General features: G+C 37.3%; 1 protein-coding gene across 2 annotated transcripts in view; it reads right to left on the reverse strand.

Annotated features, from left to right (window-relative positions):
• Positions 1-7,496: 7,496 nt before the first annotated feature.
• The window catches only part of LOC145980662 (uncharacterized), a 45,819-nt gene continuing 30,909 nt past the window's right edge, over positions 7,497-22,406 (reverse strand). Inside the window, exon 3 of one of the 2 annotated variants that reach the window (XM_083113715.1) lies at positions 7,497-7,695. The gene's annotated coding sequence lies outside the window, so the exon portion shown is untranslated. Of the gene's footprint in view, positions 7,696-21,299; positions 21,435-22,406 lie in introns of those variants that run through there. The other variant, XM_083113716.1, reaches the window with a different exon arrangement.

Raw genomic sequence — 22,406 nt, forward strand, 5'->3', positions numbered from 1 at the left:
CCACTTTAAACTGTAGGTCCAGTCCCGATTAGCCTTACTGTGCATAATGTGGACATAAAACACCAACTCATTCTATCAAACCTTCGATTCTCAAGTAATGAGAGTCACCTAAGTAGTTATGTTTCATTCCTTACAAAAACACCTAACAGGATATGGCGTGATTTTTAATTTGTCTCGAAATATTTATGCATCGCACTGTATTCAACTACTTAAGGACATTCGTCATTGTTTTAGTGAGATCTAAGGTTTCTTCTCCCAGTTGTCAACATAAAAAAAAGAAAACTTAAAACATTTCTTTCGCGGAGTTTTCGCTGTTGAGTTTGTTTTTTAAGTCCACTTTATGCCTTCAAATTGCTGGCCCTTGTATCTGAATGATTAGCCTATAACGATACCAGGAGTCTTAGTGTCGAATCTTATAGAAAAGGTTTCATCAGTTCACTCATCCTTATCGTTGCGATTAACCTAAAGGGTATAAAAAGTGACTGACTTCCAAATGTCGACCGGGGATAGCACTAAGTTCTTCACTCTGAAGGTCCGGGCCAGAGCAATGGTTCTCAAACTGTGGTACGCGTACCCCTAGGGGTACATGAACGACTTGAAGGGGTACGCGATCAGCTCGGAAGAGAAATGTCGAGAATACCCACACGACAACATGTTTGCTGCAGGTGTGTGGAGGAGACATCATTGTTTCAGACTTCATAGTTTTAACACTCAACGGAAACATAAGGCTGATTTTGTCACTGACACTGTTATCTTTGTTTCATATGTTTTGAAATAAAATACTCGTTCGAAATCTATAAAAAAACTAAATTTGGAACTGAATCTCAGTTTGAACGGACAGACAATGTTAATAACTTACGCAAACTCCGCGATCTAGCATGTAAATATTTAGCTACGAAACTTAAGAAGCATTTTTTTATGCGAAAGGAACTACAGTAGTACGACTAGCAGAATATATGTGCACAACCCGAACCATTTACTCTCTTCAGGCAAAAGTAAATACAAATGCAAGGGTCAACTGTGAAACTGTGCCGCGTGGTTGCATACATCCAAGATAGAAATCGATCTTTTCTGGGCTCCTACAATATAAACTAAGCTTCAGCGAGCAAAACATTTTTCTCCTTTATATCCTCTACACACTGAAAATTTTGTAAGTCTAGTTTGCAGCACTTCTTGACACTATGTGTAGTGCAGGTGTATCCTGGTATCAGGTTGTTACAAGGAAATGACGTTCAACCAAATAGACGAATAGCGGTTTTCAAGCTCAGAAGATTCAACAAATTCCTGTCTGCTGTCTGCTGCTTTACACGTTCATTTGATTGGTTAGCACGCACAACGTGACCATACACCACATTTACACCGCTCCACAACGTAGTGCAAACGGTGCAGACACCAAATGCACTACTCGACACCAAATCAACGAAATAGATGATTGCACCGTGTACCTAACTACATTGTATCAGGGTTTTTAAAGGTTCAGGAATTTTAAATAACTTCAATTCCGGTCCAGGAGAGAAAATCAGTAAGCGTAAATGGGTTCTGGACCGTAAAGAACCTTTTTATCTGTAAAGTATTTCAATTCGGTCCAGGAACCTTTTTACCAGATCAATTTAAATACGGTCCAGGAACAACCTTATTTTCAATGAAACAAAACTCAACATGGATCTAATTTAAATTGTGCGAGAAAAAGTTCCCGTCCTGTTACGGAACCCAATAGAACCCATTAGAATCTATGGGTTCCTAGACGTTTAACAACTCTGCCAACTGGACACGCGGTTGCAGAGAGTGTCAAAGAGTGCAGCGAACTAGACGAGGCTTGGATGAAATTGAAGAATGCACAATTTCAAACACATATGAACAGGACCCCCCCCCCCCCAAGCACAAGCCCCACAGAATATTATACTAGCTGTGAGTCCAGACACCATATACTCGTTAGTCTGTAACGATGCAGTCCACGGTGTACTTCGGGGAAGTAAGGATGACACTTGAATGCTTTCTGTGATCAAGGGGTTCCGGGTTCGGTGCAAGGTGTAGGCACATAGTAGTTCGAATCGAACTTTGCCTCCTCGATGGCTCAGTGATTTCGAACTAATGTAGTGTGGTCAAACGTATGGAGAAATATATCTGCCTCTCATCTTTCTAACCGCGTTCGATCTTTGTGGTATCTAGTAGTTCACGACGCCATTGCGACTGGTGCTCGAAAGTGGCGCTACCAAATGACTGACAGTGCTGTATGTTCCAATTGTCATCAAGCTGAAGACACTTTACGACATCGCCTCGTAACATGTCCCGCAACGGTAGATCAATGGAAGTATTTGTGTAAATGCCTTGGTACTATATGTAGAACATCGCCCGATACATTTACTGTAGATCATTTACTGTTACCAGACTTTGTGTTCTTCCCTCTTACTAAAGTACGAGCGGTCCAGATTTTAGTAGCTCAATATATTTATTATATTTTAGGACATAATTCAGAGTCAATGCAAATTTCGCTGCAATATCACTACAGTGAGAATTATTACCAGATGGACCAAGCTAACCGCAAAACACTGTATGCCTGCAAGAAATTTGCATACTTATTGTGTAAGTACACCTAATTATGTAATCTAGATCTGATGTAAGTGTAATGTTATCATAGGATCACGTAAGTAGTCACTACTGTATAAAATAAAGAATTAAAACAAAAAAAAAGTGGTAGCGTTGTTGCCTTGTAATCAAGGGGTCTCGGGTTCGATACCTGCTGGAGGCAAATAGTGGTTCGTATTCCACTTTAAACTGTAGGTCAAGTCCCGATTAGCCTTCCTGTGCATAAAGTGAACTTAAATCACGAAATCAATCAATCGAACTTTAAACTGTAGGTCCAGTACAGATTATTATCTGCGCATATAGTGGACTTCAGCATAGTGGACATGTACACTCACCTCAATTAGTACTCCGGCAGTTTGTTTCTTCATACAGCAATATATTGAGCATATTTCGAGGATATAAATCGTTCAGAGTTTGCCTTTCAAGTGGCACTAGTTACACAACTATTGGCATGGCATAACAACAAACTTTATCGATTATTTACGAACACCCTGTAGAAAAACAATTTAACGATAGAAAAATGTTTTGAATCGTGGCTGGAAATTACATGAAAAAATCATGATTGCACCATTTCGTAGTGGATTGGAAAAAAAATGAACACGAATTCAAAAGAGGAATGATTTACTTTCATGTAACCTCGAACGATTGTTTATGCTGCCACGCACGACACCAAAGGCAAAGAACTACTTTCGCTTGCATAGAGGAAACAAAAAAGCAAAAGTGAATGGCTGTAATATGGGCGAGGGGATCTGTTTAAGAAGGCGAGCATGTAGAGCCACGGGGCAACAAATCAAGAATCGTCACGGCTTGACAAGATTTTCTTCTCCTATTAAGTGAAGAGGCGACGAGGTTGGGCGTTCCATGCAAAGTAACTTTAAGCAAGCTTGTTATAGAGAGAGTATTTCCGTAACATCTTTGGCTGTTATGCATTTGAAGCATCGGTACGAGTCACAACTCTCGAAGCAGCCAATTAACCAAGCGAGCCGCTGACGTCATCTTAACCCCAGAACTTATCGCTAAGCTCCTTGCTCAGGTTCTACACGCCCACTAGGCTCGCTAGACAGATTCGCGCAGTCCTCTGGAGATGTTCCAAAAGTAATTCGACTCTACTTCAGCTGAATACAGTTAAGGCAGCTTGAGATCTGAAACCCAGAAGTTGCTTTTGCAGTAACGATATGATGTCATCGATACACACATCCATCCATGGTTGAGTTAATTGATCGATTTGGTTTTTACGTCGCTTTCCTGCCACTCTAGTAGATTAATCGCGACGATCAGAATGGTGATAGGATGAAATTACTGAATGGACAAACACAATCCGTTATGTATACCGTCAAACCAGTGGCGTATACGGAGTCCAAGATCTGGGCTATCTCACAATGTGACGTGGTCCTAGGCTATGAATAGAAATAAATTTACCAACTCCTAAGACACCCGGTGGAGGCACATGGCACAGTGGTTCAGATCCCACTTTAAACCGTAGGTCCAGTCCCGATTAGCCTTACTGTGCATAAAGTGGACTTAAAACACCAACTCAAACCAAACCAAACCAACTCCTAAGAAACCAGGTTGCCAACTAATAAGAAATCAGGTTAACAACTCATAGGATATCAGGTTGCAAACTCATAGGAAATCAGGTTGCCAACTAATAGGAAATCGGGTTGCCAACTCATAGGAAATCAGGTTGCCAACTCATAAGAAATCAGGTTGCCAACTCATAAGAAATCAGGTTTCCAACTCCAGAATCAGCATCACAATCTCACTGATGTGAATAATATTACTTACAATTTCTGATCGATTTTCCTCCTGTATTTTATTCTCTAGACTTCAGGCTTCGCAGATTGCCTGGCTAGACTAGAATATACGCTCCTGCGTCAAACGGAGTAACTTCGTATAAATTTTGGCAGAGATGTTCATATCGTAGACAGTGAGAAAATCGACAGTATAGCAGCGGAACTATTTTCCGCGCGCACGTTTGGGTCTATACATGCGAAAAGTTGCTGCACACTTAACCTGCCGCGGGGCTTAGTGATGTTTGTGTGTCCTTTAGTCTTATTTTTTAAATTATTTTATTGATTTTCATACATTCAACAAAACAAATTGAGCACATGTATCATAAGGAAACAAAGAGCAAGGTGTTTCGGTACAAAACATAGACAATACAATCAGTCATCATCTTCACTCCTACCGACATCTATCGGTCTCATGACGAAGTTACCCCTTTTGGCGGTATTCTATCCCATATATCTCTGGAGGAAGCGAACGAAAACAACTCTCCGCGCAAGTAGTGACGGCTCCACCAATGAACACGCGAGAGGGAAGCTACTGCAGTTACCAGACTTCAATGCGGCGTGTACTGCTTCGCTCTGCCCACTCGATCCCCACCCTTCTCTGCCGCCATGCGCGACCTTGCTCCAGAGAGAGAACCGGTGACCTTCTGGTAAGACATCCAAATATCAACCTAGTATACTCCGGTAATTGATCCTTCCAGGCCAACGATGCTCTGGCAACTGGACCCAGCATAACCCTCCGTAGAGCTGTGTATTGTCCTGTGTTTGTCGTCATACAGGGTGTATCATAAGTTATAGCGCAAACTGACACAGTTGAGAGTACACCATAATAGAAGAAAAAACGTCTCAGTAAACATGGGTCCGAAAACGAACCGTTTTCGAGATAATCGCGAATGTGTGGTTACAAGCCGCCACTGACTTCATTGTTTGTAAACGTCGTCCTAGTTGGTAAAATGCTAATAATGTGTGCGAATGTGTGGTTAGAAGCAGTCATTGATTGCATTTTGTAAACACCGAGCGCTTTACTCCTTGCGCGTTCCGAGGTCTGCTCTTTGTTTACAAAACATAACATTTCCGAGAGATGGCGTTGTCATCAAACAGGATGGATACGCAGTCTAATCGTACTGTGGGAGTCACGTCAGTTGTGCTGTACTGTGTAGTGAAATGGAACATTACAGCAACGAAGAGTACATGTTACCAACTAGGACGACGTTTACAAACAATGAAGTCAGTGGCGGCTTGTAACCACACATTCGCAAGAAAACGGCTTGTTTGCAGACCCATGTTACTGAGACTTTTTTGGTTCTATTATAGTGTACTTCCAACTGTGTCAGTATGCGCTATTACTTATGCTACACCCTGTGTGTGCTGAGTGACCCTTTACAGCCTCAGCTATTAATAGGTAAGGAGATTTTAGACCTCGGAGACAGTGAATGAATTAACTAGTTTCTAAATTGAATGAGGAAGTTTTAATTGACATATCTTATTTTCTTGTTAGGGGCGTGTCCTAAATTTTGCTTTACTTAAGGAACGTTTCCCGTGTTATGTGACGGCAAAAATTCCTCATATGTCCTTATCAAAATCAATCAATCAACCATAATACAGTAAAACTTCGTTAATCCGAACTAAGTTGACAGGTTTAACGAATGTCCGTTTATAGCAACAAAACAAGTTTATTCTTGTGTATTTAGAGGACATAGGTCTAAATACACTACAGTACAGTACAAAGTTTGCAAGAAATAGAATTTCATCAGTGGTTGACTGCCTTTTCTTTGGGAAGTTCTCTTGTTGACTTCTAGCCACATTTAAAACCTTGCATTCTGCTTTTGTTTTTCTTTTGCCTACCGGATTAAGCTAAGTCCTGGTTATCGGGAGTACAATCTAGTTCCCTGCACTTTTTGACACTTGTGTAGTGTCAGGCTGGTGCAAGGAAATCATGTTCAAGCAAGATGTACGCAAGAATAACGGTATTCAAGTTTTTAAGATTCAACCAATGCCTGCCTGCTGCTTTCCAAGTCCATTTTATTGGTTAGCTCATACCACGTGTCCATACTGAACACTATACACAGCTCTGGAACGGTGAAGACACCAAATACGCCACTTTACACCAGTGGTCGATTCGATGTTGCTGTTTGTAACTTACTAGACACGCAAGGTCAGTCAAAGAGTGTTGGGAACTATACGGGCATACTAATAACGTGCGAGTGTCTAGTATACAATAACGAAAAGGTCCTTCCCGATGGTGTGAGTTCTTCCAGGGTGTAAGAGGCAGATTGTATACTGGTTTGCATCGCACTTTTAAACTGTATATCCAGTCCCGATTAGCCTATATGAGCATAAAGCAGTTCTCAGTTAAACTTAAAGTATCAAATCCTCATCATCCCCAATTTTCTACATTTATCAATGTTTTTATGATCTACTATAATTCCATATTACATCTTTATCTCCAAATTATTGCCTTCTTTAATTGATACAAATGTTTTACTTAATATCCTGCATATCGAAATACAGGGTTACCAAAAAAGGGTAACCGAACACATAATACAACGGTTCTACATTTCGGTTACCTTTTTTTGGGCCACCCTGTAGGTCTTCTAAAACAAGAATTTAAAACCGAAACCTTTATAAAACACTGATTTATTACTTTGAATAATTGTTAATGGCCGTAATACCCGATAATGGAGAAAAATGCGTTTTTCCAATTTACCATTCTTCAAATATACAGAGTGGTCACAAATTGTGAGAGCATTTCAGTAAAAGAACCAAAATAATATTCATTTTTTTTGTGCGTCAAATAACAGAACACCTCCAACAATATACATACAAATAGTGAAAACAAAAATATTAGGAATTTAAAACGCCGCAGTGTTATTTCTATTAGTGTCACGTACAATATCGAGTCGATATTTCGTTTCACACCATATGTTTCTCCATATTTCGTGCTTTATTGTTAAAATTGCTTCCATTCTTCACTGTATGTATATATATATATATATATATATATATATATATATATATATTATGAGGTGGGTTAAAAACCTTTGCTAACATTGTGATATTAACATAAAATTCAAACAGGAATAGGAAATACACTTGTCTGTGAAAATAAAACAAAGAGAAGAAATATCACATTTAATTTTTCTTAAAAAAACATACAAATAATTACACATAGCCTACATAAAAGTATGAATTATACAAATTAATGGAAATAGGAACGATGATGCAAAAATGTACATTTAAAATTGGATGATTTGTTGCAACTGAGATGAGATTTCTCTTCAGTTCCAAAACTTCGAGATTTTCAGAAGCATTAATTCGCCTGAAAGAAAAATATAAATTTCATTTTTTTTCTGATAAAATTATCAATAATTAAAACATTGTCAGATAATGACATGCAAGAGTATGGTGTATGAGAGACCCTTCAGTTTTTGAGACAATACCTAAAAAAATGACAATCGTTACTTAACTCTGTCCAAGGAAGAAGGCGAAAATATTTCTTTCCATAATAATGTGTTTAAGTATACATAATTTGGGTGTTAAGCCTAGCATCTTTCCTTAAAACTATTGTTAGTTAATGGCAAGGTGGAATGATATAAATTAGGTTGATTTAAATCACATTAAATGGATAATTTATAGAATAATGTACATAAGGATTTTGTAGATACCAGAGTTACTTTTCATTAAAGTACATTTATCTTGTAATCATTTAATGGCGTTTATAAGTCTCTAAGAAAGGAAACAAAATACATGTACTGATACGAAAGGAAATTTGTAAACTGTAAACGCAGTCAAATTACTAGTGATTTAAAATTCAATAATTTATCTGGGCAAAAATAGCAAATTGAAAATACTAATCATGTTAAACAGTAAATGGAGTTATCATAATTAAACTGTAAATAAACATGGCAGCTAATATTTTGCAAACTATGATTTAAAAAAATTGCCAAAATTCAGCCACAAAGGCCGAAGGCTATTGTTGGTAAGTTGCGATGTTCTCACCATAATTTTGAATGTATTTCTAACTTTCTACCTCTCTATGGGTTGATCTGGCCGATAGATTGATAAAATATACGATGAAATGCGCACAATGATATATCAACCCTCTCTTCCAAGGAGGTGACATATTTTAAAAATTTAATCATTGGTGTGGTATATGTTTTTAAAGTCATATGAATATCTGGTTAAATTGGACTACCATATTATGAAGGTTATTTACGTCGATGAATAATAGAAATAGGTAGGACAGGAGATAGTGAAGGGTACTCTATAACCCAAAAAGAAACACTTATTGAAATTTTTATCCAGTACAGCATGTTACATAGTTTGTTACTGTTAGATGGCGCAACGTTAGAACATCAAGAAATTACTTCAGGGAATGTGTCTATGAAAGAGGAGTGTGACTTTCAGTAGCTGTATGAGTTTAATTTTATTATCTTTTCACATGCCTCATATATTTTCTAAGTAGAAATAGAACACTTTGTTAGATATATAGTATTAACGACAACGCCTACGAATGCCACTGCATCTAATAAATATAACACTGTCAGAATTATGTAAACCAAGAGAAAAAATAATTATAGACATACACAAGGTCACCCTTAGTTATGTGATTTTCTGAACTTAAATATTTTTAATGTCCAAACTCTCAACTTTGTTAAAAGTCATGTAAAAGTACTGTATATAAAATTTCAGTTCAATAAGTTAATATTAAAGTGGCCCCCAAAGTCCTTAAAGTTTAGACTTGAACCAATCAAAATTTCTATATTAAACTGTTTTTATCTTCTTAATCATGTTTTCCCCCCGAACATAGTACATAATATAATTAAAAGAGAATCTAGTTTGCAATAAAAATGGTTCTGGAAGGTTATAGAATCCTTCACAAGGTTCTAGAACTATCTAGAAAGATCCGTGGCATTTATATAGGTACCACCAGCATCACTCAACAACTCTCAGAAAGTCCAATTGAAGTCTTTTAGAGCCAATAAGGCAGCTTTCTAAGTTCAGACACAGATTTCAATTTAGAATAGGTATATTTGTTAAAATTGTAATGAGTTCTCGTACAACCCCCAGAAAATACAACGTACAATGTCGACGGAAAGAAGTCAAACAGAAATTAAGGGAAAATTCAACCAGCAGATTCCAGCGCTTTCGTGTTACACTGGGAGAGCAAGCTGCTTCCAGCTTAATCTTTCATAGATTAGCCGTAATTGTTACATTTCACGGAAAAGAACAATTGTTAGGTATATCTGAAATTCCAACATCTACAGAAGATCAATCTGAAGCTATTTACCACATAGTGGACAATGGGGCATGGAAGAAAAAGTACACACGTTTTGTTTTGATACAACTGCAAGCAACACTGGTCAAATAAGTGGTTATTGTACAAATCTTGAGAAATGTTTGATATTGATATACTCTACCTTCTGTGTTGATATCACATTTTCGAATTATTCTTGAAATGAATTAAAGAAATTATAATTATAAGGAACAAAAATAATAAATAGTTTTGATGCAGTAATGGCTGCAACTTCTGAACCAGATGTGGATTTGCTTAAAAAATTTAGGGAGATCTGGTCGACCATAGACAACAAAGAGTACGGTAGTGGGATAGAGCATGTTACCGAAGATATACGTGTCACTACGCTGGAATGTCTACAAGAAAAGTTAGTCTTATTAATTGGTTATGATATTTTTCGGTGGTTGTCCCCCAAAAGGAGTCTCATTTCGCTTTTTGGAGTTCTGAACTACACTTGCTGTATGGCAAAGGCTATTTACGACTATAAACTATATTTTACGAAGTTCAATTTAAACAGAACAAAAAAGAGTTTTATTTCCATGAATATGCAGTTTTCTTATCAGATTCAATTTACAATTTTGATTCCTAGCACCGCTGGCTGTGAAAACTCTTCACCTAGATTACATATTTTAAAAATTCAAATTATTCGAGTAAGAAATTAGAAGTGCTGCCGTCAAAAAAATGTAAACCACGTATGGCCTCTGTCACCAGAAAATGCGGCATTCGTAGTCTTTGATGATGAAGTTCTACTAGGCATTAAGCAACAAATGGCTTCTGCAAAGATGACTACAGAAGACAACGATGCAGAAAATCAAATTAAACGGTACATTGTTGGAAGTGAAGAACTCAACCGTTTGAAAGAAAAACACTTCTATGATTTTATTTCTGCTGGATCGATGATGATCATCTCAAGATTTTCAATCAACCCAAATTTTCTACGGAACTGCCCATCTACTTGGAAAGATGATGTCAATTTTCAACATGGGTTGGAAACACTGAAAAACATTGTAGTAGTTTATGACATGATAGAGAGATGAGTGAAGCGAATTCAAGAATATCAGAACATTCTGGCCAAGAATGAAAAACAAGAGTAAGTCATTGTTCAGATGGTTAGAAAACACAGAGAAAAGTACACAGATGCTACCAAACATGGCCTATTGAAGCAGCAAAATCTAATATATTTTAATTGTTTCTATTTCCATTTTAGACTTTATTTTGTGAAGTATTTATTTCTCTTGGGTTTCAATTTTTGCTGAACATATTGGCCAAAGTTTCTTGAACATAACTGTATGCAGAAAACAGTTGTATTTAAAATTGTCTTTCGGTTACGCTTGACTATTATTTTGGTAAAACATTGAAACTTTAATGCCTTGGAGGGTCGCCTTAAAATAGTGCAATTGAGCTGAAATTTGCAAGGCTTACTTTTTTATATATTGGAACAAGATTAGGGGTTGGGAGCAGAGAATTTCAAAAGTTGAAAAATAAGGGCCACCAAACCATGTTTTATTAATTAACTATAATTTTTTATTAAAAAACCTTTAAAAGATATGAAATTGTATGAATCCAATTACTTTTTTTTCACTATTGCTTAAACATGTCTAAGCGGTATTGAACTTGCATTTGTAGATCATTCCTATTGATGAATAGTAAGCCTATTCTATCCTGGTGATCAGTTTGAGATGTTAGAAAAAGAAACCATTATCTACAAGAGGTTAATGTAGATATCTGTGAGCAGTTTGTTGTAATAGAAGCAGCAAGGATGTAAGTTTCGAGTGAGTGAAGGTTTACATTCTTCAGCTGCGTGGTGGCAGTAGCATGCATGAAATACTCGAAAATACTCAATGTTGTGTCGTGACCACCACCTTTGTTACCATGCACATTAGCGCCGCCATGTGGCTGAAGTCTGTAAACTTCCACTCACTCGCAACTTACATCCTTTCTGCTTATATTACAACAAGCTGCTCGGAGATATGTACATTAACCTCTTCTATATAACGGTTTACTTTTCTGACATCTCAAACGGATCACCCTGTATTATTGCGAAAATAAGTGATTAGATGTATAAGATATGGAAATGTCATCAATTTTAGTGAAGCAACACAGGAATACACATTTTTTTTTGTGGTACTACAGTAACAAACACTTCTGGGCTTATTCGATCTCTTAACTTCCCCATAAGGAATACATGGGATTCCGAAAACTCTTATTCATCATATTTTTCAAACATCGTGTCCAGCTTAATAATCAACATAAGAAAACGCTTCCACTTGCAACATGGAGAGACATTCATACTCTTGGATACACCCATGGTTTTTTCCAGTAGCAGTGCCCATTCGGGCGATATTGAAATAAATGCACAATTGGTGCGTAACTGTATCTCCTCCCCTTAATGGATTCATTACAACACACGAGAGTCAGTGACGGTCCCTGTGACGCAGTGGCGGATGAATGTCTTTCTGTCGTGGGGGGTGTATGACTTCTTTTTTTAGCTGTCTCCCGTAGGTTTCACTGAAGGTTACTGATACACCCAGGACGCAAAATGTGTAAATAAATAGACACAAGTGTGCTGACTGCAGTAACACATATATGTGCATAAACTCACCTTTTGATGCATCAAAATACACAGAAATACATCCAAGTGCACTTTTATAAGCTGTTGTTCCATGTGCTGCATTAAAATGCATTATTTGAGCAGATCGGACAGGATCATTTCAAAGAAATGAAACCTACAGGTTTTACTGTGTAAATTGAGGCACCAAGAATGGATCAGCTTTGATGAATTTGGATGTAATTTTCAAGGTCATCTGTGGGGTGATGGATTCATTGTAGGCACCTGGGGGGGGGGGGAGGGGAAGAAGTTATTCGAAGGGCATTTTTATATTTCGCTGCTTCATTTTGGACGTCACGTGATCATCATTAACTTTCTTTGAATTGAGGATTTATTGTTAGTTTTAAATGTATCCCAACGTGTGACAGGGCAGATGTCCAGGAAGTATTCCCATTCTCACCAAACCTTCTCAATGACGTATCCGATGGCTGTGTCATCGTTCACCGGACATCACGAGTTCTTTCTGTGGGGTTTCATCAAAGACAATGTTTACTAGGGCTAAGCCGGACGGACCCGTCCGGGCTCCACCTGGGCCCTGGCGGGGCCCCGAAATTTGGCCATTTTGTGCGATTTTTCACTCCTAGCCTGGGTGTCTAAAATGAAAACCGGGTCGATTTTCGGGTACCTTACACCTTGGCCTAAAACATCAGGATCAGGATTTCGGCGTGGTTGCTATGGCAACGGGGCCCCGAGCCACCCAAAAAGTGGCCATTCGGGAGTGGATTTTAGAAACGCGCTGAAATTCCCATAGAAGTGCGGAAAGTCGAGTACGAACCGAATCGGCCCCGGGACCTGGCTACAGGGTCCCGAAAAGTAAAAAAAAATGCCTTTTTTACGTGGCCGCAGGTGCTGAAAACATGGGTCGCTTTGGGAATTTTTGGCGCGAGAACAGTGACAGATGGAGCAAATCCACTTGCTGATTTTAGAAAGAGGAGGTTTCGGGCTACCATGTTGTATTTTTTGTTTTTCTTATAAGGCCAATAGTAACGAAGCAGCGTCATTTTGAATTTGACTTTTTTCGAATTTCAAAGTCAAGTGACAGTAGGTGGAATAGGATTGTTTTAGGGTTAGGCCTATACTATAACAATGGTGTTCATTATAACTATGGTGTTTGTGTTCACAGTCTCCGACAGTCTACAAGAAGAGCCTTAGCAGAATTCAGCATTTCACAAACCTGTTTTATACGAATCCTGAAATCTATTGTGTTGAAAGCTTATCATTGACTGTCCACCTACTTTTCGTTCACTCTGTATTGATCATTATTGGTGTGTAAATATTATTTTCCCAATTATACAGGGTGTCACATAAGTAATAGTGCAAACTGCTACAGGTGAAAGTATACACGATAATAGAAGCAAAAAAGTCTCAGAAACATGGGTCTGCAAACGAGCCGTTTTCGAGATAATCGCGAATGTGTGATTACAAGCCGCCACTGATTTCATAGTTTGTAGACGTCGTCCTAGTTGGTAAAATGCTAATAATGTGTGCAAATGTGTGGTTACAAGCCGTAACCTTTACTCCTTGTGCGATACGAGGTTTGCTCTTTGTTTACAAAACAGAACATTTCCCAGAGGTGGCGTTGCAATCAAGCAGAACATTTTCGAGAGGTGGTACGGATTCTACCCACACATTCGGACACATTATTAACAATTTACCAACTAGGACGACGTTTACAAGCAATGAAGTCAGTGGCGGCTTGTAATCACACATTCGCGGTTATCTCGAATACGGATCGTTTGCAAACCCATGTTTACTGAGACTTTTTTGCTTCTATTATCGTGTATACTTTCACCTGTGTCAGTTTGAACTATTACTTTCGATACACCCTGTATGCTTCAATTTAGAAGAAATTTTCTTTAGAATATATGCAACAATTAGACTATCAAATTAGATGTTATGTTATCAAAAAAATAGTGTTGTTCGTGCAAAATTTTGTGCAAAGTAAAATTAAATTTTGAATTTTGAATAATTTCCAATATTGTTAGACTCGATGAAAATCTCAGGCGGCATTTGTGTCGGCTTGTATCGGTAGATGAATTCCTCAACTTCCACAGACACTGTCAGAATTGCAAAGGTGCATCGGGAACGTCACACAAAACATGCTTGAGAAGGTTATGTGAGAATGGAAATAGCTGCCTGGACATCAGTCCTACCATACATTGGGAGCACATCGAATGCATTTAAAGTCTGTGTAAAACTTCAAGTATTTCTCCTTCAAATGATGCTAATATCATGTCTGTCTGTGCACTATTAGTGAAACTGTAATATTATTAAATGGTACAATAATTTGCGGACACGGTGTATTATGAGGTACAGGTAGAAGTGAGATTATTTTCGTAACATCTCTGTGTGTTCTGCATTTGCAGCTTGGGAGCGAGTCAAAAGGTCCGAAGCCTCCAATCAATAAGCGAGCCGCTGACGTCATCTCAACCCAGCACCTATCGCTAACTCTCCCGCTCACGCTCTACACTGTTGGTAGGCTCGCTTGCTGGACTCGCACAGGAAAGCTGGAGATGTTTTGAAAGTAATCGGACTATACGACCAATATATTCATATGCAAAATAACTCCAGAACAAGGACGTATTTAGGGGGTCCGTACCCCCGAAAGATATATATATATATATATATATATATATATATATATATATATATATATATAATTGTTTAGCATTTATGTAATCGATGGTTATTTATTTCCGGTGAAGAGAAGGAATTGGGCTCATACGGCTTTGAAGGATATTACGAAAGATTTATGCACTCTACTACTTATGATAATGTGCATAGAAAATATTAATCAACAACTTTACTTTTCGTTAATTGTTATAGGTAGCTAAAAGTGATCACCGTGCAATTATTCTTGCCTAGTACAATTGGATCTAACACCGTTTTTGTTATTCAATCAATATTCAATTCTTTATCTATATAACATTAATTTTCATGCTAGGGCAGTTGTTTTTATACATATTTCGGCGGTCTTAATTACATGTTAGGTAATATTAATACATGCTGTTATCTAGTCTTTTACCATCTTTTTACCCATTCATGTAATAATAACAATACAAAATTTATTAATTTCCATATTTAATATTAATTTAATTTAATATAATTATTCTAATTATGTTATTATTATTAATATTATTGTTATTATTGAGGCACTTGGTCAGACCCCCCTCGAAATGTATTTCTAGATACGTGCCTGCTCCTGAACTAACCTATGGAAAGAAACTTGATATATTTCAGAAGTCACCTGGTCAGAAAAGTCTCGGTTTGGGCATTGGTGTATGTTTAGGACTGTCCTTTCTTTAATTTAATATAATCAGTATTAATCATCACAGTTAACCAACAGAGGAAGATAAACTATTAAAAAAAAAGTAACATTCACTTCCTGCAACTCTGACACAGTGTCTAGAATGAGAAACTCGAAATATCTTACAATTTGTACAGTAACTTACAGCAATGTAGTAGTTTGCCAGAGTTTTGTTATTCAATTTTCGATAAGATATAGATATTTTCTTGCGGTATTATTTTATATATTTTACCATTTGATCCTGGTCTTAGCGATTAACATATGAAGATAGAAACATCGACGTAGAATTAATCATCATGATTTTCGCCATCTATTGGTCAATTACATATAATACATACATATAATTTTCTACTTGTTTTAATCAAACTGTTCAGATATTTTACACAGCCTTTTACTAGAAAAAGCCTTTCTATAAAGAAAACATATATCTACAGGGTCCGTTCTGAAAGTATCCGAACTGTCCGCAGCGCTGCGCGAGAATCGGTCGAGGGTTCGGGTAAGCTGCGCCAGGTGGCAGTGGGGACCTTAACCTTCAAAACAAGGCCTCGCTCAGTTGCCTGCAAGCAGTGGTTGAGGTGCAATCGCTCGTGTTGTGTACACGGAAAAAACGTCGCGTCGAGAATTTGCAGTTGGTGGATTTGGTGAAAATGGAGCGCACTTTGGAACAGCGTTACGCTTTGAAATTTTGTATGAAATTGAAAAAAAAAAAAAACTTTACGGAGACTTTAACCATGCTACGGGAGGCTTACGGCGAGAAAGTGATGTCCCCCACGCAAGTTTACACATGGCACACGGCGTTCAAGGAAGGACGGGAGGTGCTCGAGGACAAACAACGCTCAGGGAGTCGTCCACGTCAAAAACGGAGGAAAATGTGGCCCGTGTGTAAGCTCTGTTAGACAAAGACAGGCGTTGCAAGTTTTTGAAATTGTTACCCAAAACTTGAACATGCGCAAAATCTGTGCAAAAGTAGTTCCGAAGATTTTGACAGACGATTAAATGCAGTGCCGTGTGCGAATTGGCCGCGAAATTGTGTAACGTGTTGACGGTGAAGAAACGTTTCTCGACCGAGTGATAACAGGGGATGAAACCTGGCTATTCGAGTATGAACCCGAAAGCAAGAGACAAAGTTCAGAATGGCACACCTCCGCGTCCCCTCGTCAAAAGAAGGCCCGGATGTGAAAATCAATGCTCCTTGTCTTTTTCGACGCGAAGGGGTCGTGCACAAAGAGTTTTGTACCTACTGGGACCACCGTGAATGCAGCTTACTACAAAACAGTGCTTCAGCGTCTCCGACAGAGGGTCCAGCGCGTCCGGTCTGACATCGCCGACAGGTGGGTGCTTCACCACGACAACGCGCCCGCTCACACGGCGCTTTTGGTAGGTGAGTTTTTGGCCAACGTACGCGTGGCAACGCTGCCTCATCCCCCTTACAGCCCGGACTTGGCACAGGCCGACTTATTTTTGTTTCCCAAGGTCAAAAGGGTGCTCAAGGGGAAGCGTTTTGCGTCAATTGAAGAGGTTCAAGCTGCCACTACCAAAGCATTAAAGAGGGTCTCAGTCAAGAACTTCCAGGACTGCTGTGAACAGTGGAAAATTCGCTATACTCGCTGTATTGAGGCTGAAGGTTCCTACATTGAAGAATATTGACAGCAGTTGTAATTGTCATCAATAAATTGTTTGCAAGTAAATAAGTTTGGATACTTTCAGAACGGACCCTCATACGAAAGGAAAATGTAAACACACTTACATTCCCTTGATTTAAAATTCAATAATTCAAAAATAGCTAACATTTTTGTAGAAAAATATACAAAATACTAATCATGTTAAACTATAAATAGTGTCATTATCATTAAGCTGTAAATATACATGGCAGCTAATATTAGGCAAACTATCGTTAAAAATAAATACCAAAATTGAGCCACAAAGAGTTTAAATAATATTTTAAGTTAGAATTATAGAGTACATCCAGTATGTTTTCAGTGGAAGAAAAGTGTCGGAAACGATTATTGTCTCATTAACACACTCAAAAAAAATTTCCATAGTAGGTTCATATATGTACAGTATCAGAAACAGAAAAATGTTTATATATACATATAATTTTATATTTGTTTTAATCAAACTGTTCAGATATTTTACACAGCCTTTTACTAGAAAAAGCCTTTCTATAAAGAAAACATATATCTATGATGCCAAAAACTATCCCAGCAATTTTAAGCGTGTTTTTCTTTTAAAAAAAAATAGATTTAAATAAAGAAATCAACAGAAAATATTTTTTACATAAAAATCATGTTTTTAAACCACCCTGGTTTGAAGTAACAGTTTTCAATATAAATATGAGTATATGGTGAAACACCTAAAGGTGTAGTCCTACACTCTGAATAGCACACTTTCCCCGCTTAAAATTCCATGTTCCTTCTACTTCAACATTGTTCACACACATGAAAATAATACGACTATAAGAAGGGGAATTAAATTTATAACTGACACAAGTGCGTAGCATAGAATTATCCAGAGTGCAGATCCAGTGAATACTGAAGGCAGCAATAACATTCAGTGAAACAATGCGGATATCTTCCGATAGATGGCAATACTAGCATATAAGTCGAAAAATCAAACGAACAATAATAGTTCCAAAACTTTTTCAATTAATCAAAGGAGATTTTCTTTCGATTAATGTTTCGTATGGATATACTGACGAGTTTAATCACAAAAATATTTATGATATTTTTTTTAGCGGCATACGTCTAATAACTTGTGCACTTACATGCACAAAGATTTGTGAAACATTCTGTAATTTATCATATTGAAGTTACTAGTTAGTTATCCAATTGTAGGTTGGCCGAATTCAATTAATGTTTTTCGAATATTCTGTCTGCATCTCTGATAATTTCCAATTACCTTTCACAAAGTATTTTACCAATCCATTAATCAACTTTTGTTTCTGCCGTGCCACATTAATTTCTGTTTGAAGGATTGATTAGTTTTTTAGTTTGTTGTAAGTACTGGAGTGCTGCAGAGTTTCATTCAATGTACTGATGATCCAGTGTTTGAAAGATACTAGTTACAAGTAACAGAACTGTAACTTTACTATTTTGAGGAAATGTAACTGTAACATAGTTACTTTTATCAATTAAAGTAACGTTTTCAACAGTTACTTTACGACACTTAAATCGTTATTGTGTCGTAAATTATTGGCGATTTTGTTACTTTTTCCTCTTTGCCATTCATTTGCCATACTTTTCTGTCAGACAGTTGGAAGCTGTGCTTGGCGAAGACAGTGGTAGAAATAGCTATGTTAAGAGGTATACGTACAATCACTACCTCATACTGTTTCCATACAGTTAGTAGAATTCCTGTCCGCCCCCAATGGAAATTTCTTAAATACAATACTGATAATATAAATATATGAAGATTTATATTATGTAGCAAAAACATAAATAAAACATATCCACATATTATTATCTTGCAATTACTGATTATTTATTTGCAAGAAAATTTCCAGCAGAAAGTAGCAGTAAAATTAACTGTAACTCTTACTTTCTGGAGCAAGTTATTGTAACTGTATCTCTATCACCTTTTGGATCGTTACTGTAACTTTTTGGAGCAAGTAACTGTAATTCTGTTACTGTTTGGAACAAGTAACTGTAACTGTTACTTTTTTTGACCACGTTACTGTAAATCTGTTACTTTTTTGACCACGTTACTGCAACTCTGTTACTTTTTTGGATCAAGTTACTGTAACTCTGTTACTTTTTGGATCAAGAAACTGTAACTTTAACTCTGTTACTTTTTGGATCAAGTAACTGTAACTCTGTTACTGTTTGGATCAAGTCACTGCACTGTAACTCTGTTAGTGTTTGGAGCAAGTAACTGTAACTGTTATTTTTTGACCACGTTACTGTAAATCTGTTTCTTTTTTAATCAAGTTACTGTAACTCTGTTACTTTTTGGATCAAGTTACTGTAACTCTGTTACTTTTTGGATCAAGTTACTGTAACTCTGTTACTTTTTGGATCAAGTAACTGTAACTATGTTTTTTGGATCAAGTAACTGTAACTCTGTTACTGTTTGGATCAAGTCACTGCAACTGTAACTCTGTTAGTGTTTGGAGCAAGTAACTGTAACTCTGTTACTTTTTGATCACGTTACTGCAACTCTGTTACTTTTTGAATCAAGTTACTGTAACTCTGTTACTTTTTGGATCAAGTAACTGTAACTGTAACTCTGTTACTTTTTGGAGCAAGTAACTTTAACTGTAATTCTGTTACTTTTTGTAGGAAGTAACTGCAAACGTAACTCTGTTACTTTTTGGATCAATTAACTGCAACTGTAACTCTGTTACTTTTTTGGAGCAAGTAACTGTAACTCTGTTACTTTTTGGACAAAGTAACAGTAACTCTTACTTTTTGGATAAAGTAACTGCAACTGTAACTGTTACTTTTTGGAGCAAGTAACTTTAACTGTAATTCTGTTACTTTTTGTAGCAAGTAACTGCAAACGTAACTCTCTTACTTTTTGGATCAATTAACTGCAACTGTAACTCTGTTACTTTTTTGGAGCAAGTAACTGTAACTGTAACTCTGTTACTTTTTGGAGCAAGTAACTTTAACTGTAATTCTGTTACTTTTTGTAGGAAGTAACTGCAAACGTAACTCTGTTACTTTTTGGATCAATTAACTGCAACTGTAACTCTGTTACTTTTTGAATCAAGTTACTGTAACTCTGTTACTTTTTGGATCAAGTAACTGTAACTGTAACTCTGTTACTTTTTGGAGCAAGTAACTTTAACTGTAATTCTGTTACTTTTTGTAGGAAGTAACTGCAAACGTAACTCTGTTACTTTTTGGATCAATTAACTGCAACTGTAACTCTGTTACTTTTTTGGAGCAAGTAACTGTAACTCTGTTACTTTTTGGACAAAGTAACCGTAACTCTTACTTTTTGGATAAAGTGACTGTAACTGTAACTCTGTTACTTTTTAGATCAAGTAACTGCAACTGTAACTCTGTTACTTTTTGGAGCAAGTAACTTTAACTGTAATTCTGTTACTTTTTGTAGCAAGTAACTGCAAACGTAACTCTCTTACTTTTTGGATCAATTAACTGCAACTGTAACTCTGTTACTTTTTTGGAGCAAGTAACTGTAACTCTGTTACTTTTAAAAAGTAACTTTCCGAACACTGTGGTAATCTTTTGAAGAACTGGACGCCATCGGGTGTCCTGATTAAGGCATGATTGCATGTGACCCATCATCTATTTAAACAATTTTATCATTCATCCTCATCGTCGCGATTAGCCTAATGAAGGTAGAGGGACCTACTTGAAGTATGGCTACATTACAGAGAATGTAGCCTCTTATGTTTTTAAGATGTTGGTTAGAATTTCTTGGTTGAAAGCCACGTGATGCACATACTGGGACTGGGAGTACAGTTTAAAGTAGGGTCGGAACAACTGTAACGTATCCCCATAACCTATTCTCACCTAGGATCTCATGACTACAAAACTACGACGAAGAGTACTACTCTTTCGGAGAGGATAATCGACAGGTTTACACAAGTCACCCATCCATATGCACTTTCTTTAATTTTTTTTAGTATTTATTAGTGTGAGTTGGCAACGTGTGCAATAATGTTGTAGTAGGCCTATTCCTAAACATACATTTAGGGATAGATCTACCAGAAGAATAGTAATGCTGAAATAAAACACACTCGTTGATGGCACTTGACTTTTAGTATTTATTTGAAATCAACAGGATATAGTAGTTGAACGTAACTATAGGTTTCCTACGCAGACGATGTGAGCATCCTTCTCATATGGCACTTTTCCAGACTGAAGATTCTTCGTTACCCTACATGAGGCAAAATTACATTAGAGATATTTTGGATATACACTTTTGAATGTGTCCCTAAGTTGAGGATACGTATTCGTTTACGTTGGCGTTAAACATATTCCTTTGTTAATGAAGAAAGGTAATGTCGATTGTAGCTAATTGGATACGGAATGTTTATGCTCTTAACTACTAAAATTCCCAAGATCATAAAAAGACAGAGAGCTTATTTTTACATAGAAATAAGGCCATGTCCGAATCTGCAAGTTCTTCGAAGTTGTCCGAATCGAAAGGCTGCCGAGTAGTACAGTTGCCACTTTTCCCGCCAGGTGTCAGTTCAAACGTCACCCACAGTGCACTGGGTTGCAGGCGCGCGATACGGAATCAGCGGTCAGGCACCAACTAAAAACTATGTTTTCCACCAATTTACTACTGAAATTTAAAATGTGGCATGTGATTACTTAAATTTACATTTTTTCTAAATACAGTGTTAACGATAAAATTGTCAAGTAGCACTGAGTTTTATATCGCCTATTCAATAAACAACGTCTCTACAAAGTGAATGCTATAATTTGGCTGCCAGGGTAACGCCAGAGCGAGTTAAAGTAAGCCTTTTCCACCAACTTCACTTATGCCGCAGCTTTGAACTATAACATTAAGGTGATTCCGTGTGTGGAACATTGATCTAGGGAGCAGCAACTGCTGATTCGGACACGGCCTACACAGGAATGTAATTATTCATCGCTGCTTTCAAGTATCGGACTTTACATGTCGGTATATTTATACCCACACACATACATACATACATAGGTACATATATATGGGCTGGCCTCACATCACACCAACAAACATTCCCAGAGCAGAGGAAGCATCAAGACAAACAACTTCTTTTTGTGATATTTTGCTCGCTAAGACCTCTTGTCGAACGTCATGGATTCATGGTTGCTACTGATATATATATATTTTTTTTTACATCGGAACATACTAAAATAG

The sequence above is a fragment of the Lepisma saccharinum genome, chromosome 28 (assembly GCF_977018435.1).
Source record: "Lepisma saccharinum chromosome 28, izLepSacc3.1, whole genome shotgun sequence".
Classification (NCBI taxonomy): domain Eukaryota; kingdom Metazoa; phylum Arthropoda; class Insecta; order Zygentoma; family Lepismatidae; genus Lepisma; species Lepisma saccharinum.